Source organism: Convolutriloba macropyga, chromosome 10 (genome assembly GCF_964194025.1).
Source record: "Convolutriloba macropyga chromosome 10, txConMacr16.3, whole genome shotgun sequence".
NCBI lineage: Eukaryota > Metazoa > Xenacoelomorpha > Acoela > Convolutidae > Convolutriloba > Convolutriloba macropyga.
In genome coordinates, this window is record NC_134477.1 from 56,254,037 (window position 1) to 56,265,402 (window position 11,366).

Here is an 11,366-nt window from a genome sequence, read left to right on the forward strand (position 1 = left end):
AATACCAAAAAGTTTTCCAATACCAAATAGAGTTATCAACAGGAGAAAAACAATTGATGTTAAATAGAAGCCGATCATAACGCTGTTGAAATTTGTTTCAAAATCAAAAATTTGTTTCAACCAGAATCGGTGAAAGTATATTTTTAGAAAAAAATAGGTCTTATTATCTCTTTTTTCCATTAATGCTCCATGCGCAGTTATCTTTAAAAATGTTTGACATCGAATGCCGAAAATGTAAGAGAAAGGTTTAAGAAAAATTTTCCTGACAGAATTAATGAATGTCAACCAAAAAAAAAACAAAAAAAATATATCAGAAATGTTATGGAAAGAGCTAGTCTCGACCATGAAAAGTCGCTAAGCTGCAATAGCTGAAGCTCGAAAAATTGACATCAGAGCTTCAGTGCCCAAAAATGATATTTCAGATATCAGGTATCGTTGTTCTCATAGCAAAAGTAGCACAAAAGCTATAACAAGAAATTGGAATATTAAATTCTGTTAAACTTTTCCTTGTGGACCAATTTGCTCAGTAGACGGCACATGATTGCAATCATATAAAAGGTTGTGGGTTGGCAACCCACAAAAATCCCCAACAAACTGTCATTATAACGAAGTACAAGTTCAACAGAACGAGCTAATAGTTGGTCTAATAGGTTTTTTATAAAAAAAATCAAGACAATCCATTAAAAATTATTGAGTAAATTTTGTTTGAGCTCCCAAGACGTTTGATAAGTTATATAATCTGCTTTTATTGCAGACCGAAAATATTTCAATTATAAAGTGAAACGAAATGTTTTTATTACAACAGATACCTTGGGAATCAAAACCATTAAAGTTATCAAAAACCAGCTTCTTTACTGAAGGAAACTTTTGTTGATGCATGCTATTGTTCTTTTTTTAAATTATTCTATCGTTGTATTGGAAAGGAACTCAAAAGCAGCAACTTGGATAAAAAGCTTTGAATTGGCTAGAAGCGCTACTTATACTCAAAATCAACTTTTTCTTTCTGAAGATGTAAATACTCAAAAAAAATCAGCTCAGTCGGTTTAATATGTTCTTCTTTTTATACTTTTCAAGTACATTAGACACAATTTATTTTTTTGTTCTCAAGCAAGTTTGATAAAATGTTAACACAAATTGTTTCTCTTGACTATATTACTTTAGTAGTTTTTGAATTTCATGCCAGATCCTTTTTGTTGGTGAAATCTGCCAGAAGGAACATGCAGCCACTATCAACCTTAAACTGGATGGAATGAATGAAAATTTTCAGATAATCTAAACTGTGATTGAAGTATATCTATCTATCTAAATTTTTTGAACAGACTTTTTTATGAGGTGTCGCAAGAACATTTTTTTTCCAGCAAATTTGTTTCAATTTTTTTCCAGATAAAAATTACGACGACGGTATAACTAGATTTGATATGAAGATGCAATATTTTGTAGTCTACTCTGATCTCGCGTTGTCATTGAGAACAACTCAATTCAGCGGTGGGCGCAAAATAACTTGTTTTTGCCTGATTCTAAGCTTACAAAATGTTAGAATGTTGATAGAGAACAACGTAATATAAATTGTGCAAAAAATTAAGCTTGAAATAGCTTGACAAGAAGCTCGGCTAGAAAAATGAAGACTTGAGGAACAAGAAAGATTGTGACAACAGGTTATAAGTGATGCCCAAGTTCGATAGCCTAAGACCAGTTGGTGTAAATGGGTAGCACACTAGGCTTGCAAGTAAGAGATGCTGATTCGAATCCTGTACTGATCCATTTTCACAGTAGTTGCGCCTGAATAGACCCCCTAACATATTTTTTTTAAAATAAGAAATCAATCTGAAATGTTTTTGAATTTTCATAAAACACTATTAACAAGAAATTGAACATAATTTCCCAGAACTTAGAAACCATTCAAAACGCGTATCGACATGATAGACTATTCCTTTGATCTTTGAGTACTTTTTATTAGGTTCAAAATCTAGACTTTTCTGTTTCCTCTAACTGCTCTGGGAAGAATCGACAAAATTGCAGAAAAGATCCAGTCTAGATACAGCTTGTTTAGAAGTCTATTTCTTTCTATAGCTGTTGCAGCTGCACCTCCCCTTAAAACTCCCCTTAAAATTTTAATTTACACCGCTGTGAACAAAATCATTAATCCATGTGTGATGAGATTCTCAATCTTCCATGTCACCCAATTTGCCGTTCTCCCCTACGTTTTAACTAAATCTTTGTCATAAAAGAGGCATGTTGTTTGTCCATCGTAATTTCTTTGTAAAAAACAGTTAACTGGGAGCTAAATTTCGTGTATAGCTAGTGCTACAGTGACTAGCTGTCTGTTGAAAATTCCCCATTTGCTTAGTATTTTCTTTATCGTTGGAGCTTATGATCGCTTCGCATGGTTGAAAAAAGAGCAATATGTCATGACCAAATTCTTTTTTGTTTTAAATCGTTTTGTTGAGCAATTAACGTTTGAACTTTCAATTGTTTTTATTTTCAAGAACTGGTTTTAACTATAACTAACTGTCGTTTTTATTTGTTACATGGGGTTAAACTGGATATCTATATCAACATTTGATCAGGACAATAATCTTTTATTTCTCCATACTAAACAAAATTCACTTTTCAAGTTGCTGAATTTGTTTTATGAGCTCTAGTGATTATATATTACTGGTAGTTGATAATCAACGCTAATATTGAACAACTGGTATAGTTTTAATGCATCTAATAGATTTTAAAGTCGAATAGATTTTAAGCGTTTAGAGTCGAAAGTTTTTTTTTTGTATACACAACGATTTGCGACCGGTTTTTTAACTGCTTTCAATTTTGAAAACAGCATCTGCTACTGTCTTTGTTTTTTTTTCAGCGTTGCAACTCTTACTGCCAAAGAGCGCCAATGTTTTTATCTTAAAAAATTAAAACAATGATTTGAATCAGCAGCGAAAAGTTGACCGACAGGCTTTTAAGATTGGTTTGACCAAAGTTATCAGCTATGATTAATCGGGAAACAGAAAATCAAAAAATATCATTTATGAAAAGCTGAAACTCCCATCACGCTCTTTGTTGAACAGATAATTATGGAATCAAAACTAAGAGGCAGAGCAACAATTAGAACACGAGAATTTAAAAATTAAAGAAAAATCGCCACTTACAAATTGATAGCTTGTTTTGTAGCATGAATGATCGCTTTGTAAATTTTTGATGACTTTTATTGTGATCTTTTTGTAATTTCCCTCTAGCTGGAATGTCAATTTTCAACGTTTCATCTAAAACAATTTTTCACCTTGTTGTAATCTTGTAAGGATCGATTCATAAGATTTCATTCAAGTAGTAGTGCGGCATTTGTAGTAATCGGTAAGGGTAAATGTGTTCATTTAAGCTTCCACCTAATATTCTAGAAGACTGGCAGTTCATATTGCGAAGAAAAACTTTCACAGGAGCAGCCAAATAAATTGAGTCTGAAGTCTAAGATACTTGAAATTTTAACTTACAACTGAACAAAAATTGAAATTTGTGGAGTATAAACTGTTTAAAAAACTAATGCCTGCTTTACTTTTGCTTTAAATCATTTGGTTCCTTCCGTTGTTTTTCTTCATCTGAAAATCGTTTAATATTTTTTTCTCTTGCTTCATTTTACTGCTGTTCTATATCTTAATGTTCATTCCTTTCATTTTGCTCAGGTTAATTTTGTCGAAAACAAGAACTTACTAAACATGAATTGTCCTTCCATTTCTTTGAAGTAACTAAGGTTCAGGTCTAATATTTAGATCTGGTTAAATCTATTTAAAAACTAATGATCAATTATAATGACAAACTAAGTCTTTGAATTTTATCAGATTCAGCTTGATAAGAGCAATCCACGAATTTATGATCGAATTTGACCATTCATTAACCTTAATGTTAACCCATAGTAAAACAATGACAACTAAACGCATCAAAAATTTATTTATGTTCCACAATTTTTGTTAGAGAATTCAGTGAAAATTACAAACTATGGAACTAAATAATTTAGTTGAGTTTCCTGTATGTGGTTTCCGTAAATAATAGAATGTATTGGTTTTTGAAACTTACTTTATTCTCATTCTCAAATCAATTTGTCGGAAATTTTGTGGAAAAATTGAAGTCCAATTCCAAAGTTTTCTAATTACAGGGAATTTTTGAAATACAAATTCTGAATCCTCTGGCAAAATCATAATTTTGCTATGGAAAATTTGGGATCTATTCGGTCCCCGAATGTTTTTATGACCCCCCCCCCCCCCCCCCCCACAAACAAATTATGTATTGCCATTTAGAATATCTGCCTGAGGGGGTCATAAAATATGAGATCAGCCGCTAAGATTATAAATAACGGATTTCAGTTAGAACACGGTTTGACATACAAAAAAGTGTTTATCAATTCCTGTGCGTTCCACGCCAAATCCGACTTTATACAGGTGTTTCAAATTAGCATTCGACGCCAAATAAATGCTGTCATTTCTATTTTTTGTGTCGATATCTTTCCAGTGAATAAATTGTGAAACATCTCTGTTTTCACGCACAGTTCTCCAAACGTACTGTTGCTCACGCTCTGTAACTCCTAACCATACTGTAAAACCACAAGCTTTTCTCTTCATTTTGTCAATTTGGGCCCTCGATTCTGTCAAGTCACCCCACAAATACCTCAAATTTTAAAAATTACAAAAATTAATTGATAAGAACAAACTAAAACTTGACAAATCTTGACAAGACCTTTGTAAGGTTCGAACCTTGCAAAGGTCTTATCAAGATTTGTCAAGTTCATAAATCTCGCTAAGATTTTGCTAAGAGGTTCTTGCTAAGATCTTAAAGTTTTTTTTGAAATTCTTGCAAAGAACTGACAACTTTTACGTACATATCTTGAGATTGAATACATCGAGATTGAAAGAAAATTGAAGTTTACGATTAACAATGTTTAAAGTAAAATGGTATCGTCACGTTGGACTGCATCCCAAACATTATTGTTCCGACCCCCATTTTAGTGAAGAGGGAGGAACTATATACTCAACTGGGTTTTTTTTGTTCAGTCAATTTTGGCCGACAGATATATAATCGTAGAGAATTGTGAGTGGTATCACTAAAAAAACCCGTCCAGCGTAGAATACGGAATTAAGAAGATTTTTTTCGATTTTCGTGTTTTACAGGGAGTTATCGAGTTTTAAAATTTTGTTAATATTCGACTATTTTTGTTCACATTTTCAGTAATTTTTGCTAAAATTTGGCACAATTTCGATAATATAATTCAAAATAAGTTAATATTTTAAAAAAAAAAAGAGTATTGTTGTTACAGTCAGAGACAGTTGCTGAATTGTTTGATTGAAGTTTTTTTTGGCTAAAAGTTTGGATAAAATTTTCAAAAAACAAATTTTTTTCATCGAAAATAGCACAAAAAATGCTTTTTGGTCCACTTTTTTAAAGTTTGCCAGACTTAGTGACCTAAAAACCATAACACAGACTCCCTTATCTCAAAAAGAGCGTAATTATACAAAATGCATCTTTTTTTTCAATATTTGAAAAGAATTCCACTCAACAATTGGTCCAATTCGCATATACTTGGAACACTTGGTCGGTTTTTTTGGCGCGCGAAAAAATCAGGGAGAGGTTTGATAATATCAAGGACTCTTAGAATCAGAGACTTTTTGGTTTTTATTTTGATGCTGCCTTTTTTCAAAAGATTTTGCTTTTGTATTTTAATGTTAATTACTGACAATATTTTTTATTCAAGGCAGCTCCAATTTACGTAAATTTGAGGCCAAATGTAGATACAGTTTGTTTTCAGAGAACCAAAGGGTTTTATGGCTTTGATGAAGAGTTTTAGTAAAATTCTAACCGAATTCTTGTCTTTTGCCATCAATTGTTATTCATCTGGCAGTCTGATTTTCAAGTTTAACCATTCAAAGATCTAAAGGTCTTACTCATGAGGTGCAGGTGAACCGTTTCAGTCCATTTGATTGTTACCTAATGTCTCTTATGTTATTGAATGTGTTTGTTTTCAAGGGAATTTGTGTGATTTTTTGAACTTGTCAATTTTTTATACTATTTTAGTCAACATTTTGCTTTTTCTCAGTAAGTACAGGTCAAATTTCCCTACTTATAGAAAAAAAACTAATTTTTTGGCCAATTTGTTTTAACAGAAGGTTTTCCTGCTTTTGGTGCTGAGGGTTTTCATACAAAATTTTTGTGCATAATTGCCCATTTTTGCTGTTGTTTTTGTTTCTTTTGTAAATTGTGATATTATTTAACAACCTAACGGAAAACAAAATTTAAAAAATTTGAAACTGAACATAGTTTTTGTTTTCATAATATATGGTTTGAAGAGCTGTGACACCGTTCTCTTGCAGAAACTGGTAGAGATTTTTATTTTTGTCCTTTATTTGTTGTTAATTTTTGTTGTCATATACCAAATATTGTGTAACTCACGGTCTCAGCGGCCAACTATAGATAAACAAGTAAACTACAATAACTGATATCGGTAAATAACTAATGGTTGTTTTGACATTCGAAATAAATAAAAAAGAGTAATAGTTTTCCTCAACTTATCCCTTTTTGTTCTGATTTGCGTTTTTTTTTCGTATTTTACAATGTTGTATCATTTTTGTAACTTCGCATTATTTGGAGCTTTTTTAATGTTTTGTTGAATCAAACAATAAATTCTCTGTTATTTAAACGTTTTGACTGATGCTTTCAGGGCTTAGGCAACTTGTTTCAGAAGAATTTTGCGAAATTTGGATACTTTTCATTTTTTGTGGTTCTTTTTGCTGTCAATTCGTGACAGTCGTTTTACAAAATGATGTTATGAAGATTAAATGATATGCAAATGAAGATAATATATTCTCGCGGTGTATATCTAATAAATTTAATGGCTTCAAATCTGTGGTTTTGTAAAGTTGTTTGTGAAACTTATTTGTTCAGCTTGTATTTAATGTTATTTTATAGTCTTATAATTTAGTCTCATTAATGAAAATCGGAATAAGTTTTCCGAGTAGTTGCTAGACAGACTGTCTACTCTTTTAGTCGAAAGCTTTTGTTGGCTATTAATTTTGAAAAAAAAATGTTTTTAAGAAAAAAAAAGAGATCTGCCAATATTTGTTTCTGTTAAATTGTAGCTAAGCATCTCTATATACAATTCACATCATTTATCTTTTGAAATACAAATTAAATTGCTCTTCAAAACGATTTTATTTTCCCCGAATGCTCTTTCTTCTTGGAACAATCAGTTTTCACAAAACCAATTTTCTTGATTTTTGCAAATTTGCACATTTTTGTAGGTTTTTGTTTTCTTTTCACAGTATCACAATGATGGGCGTCATTTGAATTCCAAATGTTGTCACTGGCAAAAAATGCAAACAAAGATTTTTTGTTTTTGATGATCAGCTCAATGTTTTATTGATTGGGGGGCATCGTTTTCGTGCATAATTTTTCGTGCAAATTTTCCGTCTTTGCCTGTATTTGTCGTTGTTTTTGTAGCCGTATGACATACCCTCGATAATGAAAGGCCTCAGTTGCTCTCTCCTGAGGTAAAAAATACTCTCTCCAAGAATTCATTTGATGCCTAACATTTCTAATCAGTTCGAATTTAATTCTTTTTTTTAAAAAGAAGCAATGTTTTTATAAAGTTATGCCGCTTTTGCTCACTTCTAGTCGACTTGTTGCCAAGTCGCATTGAGGAAAAGTCCCATATTTTGTTCCAAAAAGTAACGGTTAATCTTATTAGTATAATTTTAATGTGATGTCATTTTGATTTGATTATTAGTGAATTTCAAAAAATGGACAAGAAGTTTTGGTCTTAAATAATATTTGTAACTATTTGATTTTTATTGCCGTCTTCTCTGGTAGTCATATTATGGTAGCCACGGGTCTCATAGGCCTTCTAGAGTAGATTGTTTTATTCTTTTAGTAGTTTGTTGAACGATATGTTGATATTTTTTTTGTCTCTTCCTCATTTGGTAGACAATTAAGTGAAAAATGTAGATGAGCGGGGTCGGAACTTAATGTGCGAACGCACATTGCCGAGCCTCCTTGTTTTCGAATTATAGCGCAAAAGGCAATGCGGTTTGATATTTCCAAGTTTTGACAATTTTCTAATCATAGCGGAACATTTGGAAGATTTCATGCGTTTTAAACTAATTCTTCGAAGGTTTCTTACGATCTAAGCTGGACAAGCCGAAAACCTCTTGAAATTATGTTGTCGCATTGTTTTCTTGCGTTTTTTGCATCTAGGAAGGAACTCAATCCCCCCCCAGTTTGTGTCAATACTAAACGCAATTCCAAACTAAACTCCTAATTCTAATTCAGCTAATTCAAAAAGTCTGACGTGTTGAGGTGATATCACTTGATAGAAGGGCTGTAGAAGAATGGCGTTTCAGAGGGGATACTGTTTTGCTGCAGTAGTGAGTTGGAGAAAGTTTAGTATCAAAACTTAAGAGCAAATATGGAAACGCAATCTCCACTTTGCAAACTTCCCTCAACAATAAAACCAATAATTCCTCCTCCAGTAATTTTTATCTTTTTATCATTTTACTGATGTTTCAGTTGAATTGTTTTTGACTGGAGCTCACTGACGATCAATGTGTCTGTTTTGAACTTTCAGATGCATTTAATTAAGCAGTTTTTACTAATCTTGAATACAACAACAAAACATGAAGTACAAACAGGATCTAAAAGTGTTTGGAAATTAGTTTCAATTGTGTTTTTACAGCTAATAGGCGTCAAAAAGATATACGTGAGTTTGGAACCATCCAACTTTTGCTCCTAACTTTTCCATTTGTTTGTCTTTCTCCGTTTTATGATGAAAATTGATTGCTTGCAGTTTTCCTTTTTTCTTTTTGTTTGTCAGTTGTAGATTTAGACAAAATTCAATGCATCAAATTTGCTAAATAATTTGATTTTATTTTTCATTATCTTAAAAGTTTGGTTTGTTTCTGTTCCGTTTTCAGAAATTCGGAGGAGTGATCTGTTTACATTTTTGGGAGAATACTTCTATATTGAAAACGTCTACTAATTTTTTTCAGTTGCAAGTGTAGTTAATTTCTATAACGAAGCCCATGCGTGATGCTTGTTGGGCATTGATTTGTCTTTTCTTTTCTTTAGAAAGTTTCATCAAGTTATTTTCTTTATTACAGTTAATTTCACACAAGCTTTTTGTTCCGATGATTTTTGCGCTGGGTTCAATGGTATAAGTTGCGTCATTTTTGCAGCAAAATAGTGGTAGAACTCTTAACTTCATGAAGGGATTATCAATAACAGCCATTTATAAATTTTATCAAGTTATAATAAAAAAATGGTGAAAAAATTGCTTCGCCTGTTTTGCTGTTTTCTATGTGATATTAGTCATTCCAATCTTCTCCGTTTGTGCCCCCCAAGATTAGTGGATGAATTTTATTTGCACCTCCCAGACGCATGCGCTATATTTCTCCTTAGTGATTTACTATGTAATGACACGTGCTCTGTAAGTGGGGGTGTATAACGTACTGGGGAGTCACAAACGAAAAAGATCCGATCATTCAATACTAGAGATGTTCAAATTGATTGCTGGCCAATTAATTTCTCAGTCTCGAAACTTGGCAAGAAAACAATGAAGGAAACATTTTTATGTTTTACAAAATTGTTTTTCAATTCTTTGAAACAAAACGGAGATGATTTTAGATTCATAAAAATTAGGAGTTATTTTTTTGCTCGGTCTTTCGTGTATTATTGTATTTCATTGTTTATTTTTGTACTGATTGTTTTTGTGTTCGTACTATGTTTTTGTGCCTCTTTGTAAAAAAAACGCTGTCAAAAATTCCCCTCCATAGTTTTGTACTCAGCGCATGTCTTTATTCTTATAATCTCATCAAAAACTAAAAATATGGGATTCTACAAACAGAAAAAAAAGATGGTTTCAAACGGAAAAAATTCGCTGCTCTTTTGAACCTTGTCAAAAACATACAATCTGATGTTATTTAAGTTCAATATGCAATTATAGAACTTGTAAACCTTTTGTACCAGATTGGTGATACAAGAAGCGCTAGGTGTTGTTATATTCAATACTTGCCAAGAACACTGACCAGATCAAGCTTTTTTTGAATAGTTATAAGAAACGCATTATGTTACGAATCGTTTTCCAAAAAAGAATGCAAGCATTACGTTACCAAACCTACATTTTGAGTAAGCAAGTTTGCTATCAAATGTCAGCAATGTCCGCTCCTCTCCCATGTTTTATGATTAGACTTTATAGGTTATCGCGGACAGCAGTGACTGTAAGGTTAACTATTTCAAATTTACTCAAAATTGGGAATATTTGTCACCGATATCCGCGATCGGTTATTTCTAATCCATTTGCGATGAAATTTAACATAAAATTTAACCATATTTCTTCCACGCGAGAAGTGGTGACAAAACGTCGCGTGTTTTTAAACGTTTCAAAATATTTTCAAACGCGGACAAGGCTGATATTTAGGATTGGTGACGTAATGTGCGCCAGACAGAAAAGACTAAAAACCGAATGAGCCATGTGCTTGGAAAGGTCGTCAAGAGGGAAGGGGGTACAAGCCAAACAAACAAATACTGTTATTAAGCACCGGACCCCTTGTTCAAGACCCAAGTCCCACTGGCTCATGTCTGCTATTTGGTCTGGTACTCGAGGTCAGTCATATCAACTACCTTTCCAGTCCAGTAACTTCTTCCGGATTCGTCCTGCAAAACTCCTCCGCTTGTTCCCAAGTTGCTCTCCAGGAGTAGAGGTCCAATTTCTCTATCATGGTAGCACACCCAAAACACAACGAGCCAGAGACTGTTTCGTTTCCCTCATAACATTTCCGTTGTTTCCAGCGAATCCAAGAATTTTTCTCCGCCACTGGAACCCCATCCGGTGACCAAACCCCCCATTCGACTGGTCTGTTTTCGTTATTCAAATATGGACACTGGAAATGGGTGCTTTTAGTTTGTTGTTGCTTAACCCTAGCTTTGTATGACTCGCTCAATTTATACACGTCTTCAAACATCGCTTTGTAATGACAACTTTTGTCCATTTTTGAGGACCAACAAGTTGTCGAAATTGTTCGAGACAACAATTGGCAAATTTTTCCATGACAGAAATTGTATGCTAAACATGACCGATTGCTTACACAAGCTAGAGCGCAGTCTATTTCATGTTTTACTTCAAATTGGGTCAATTTGTTTGCCGTCATTCGGGTGGCCGGTTTGAAGTCGGCAGCAATGGTAGAAAACCTGAATATTATACAACTTTGTTAAAAAAAATGACATTTTTTTCTGCTGAAAATGGGTAATTTGCCCAGACTTTTGATGTATCCAGGTCGCGGTCCATGATCAAAATTTCTTATATTGCGACCTGTCCAGACCTTAAAGACCTATGATTTGACTCAAAT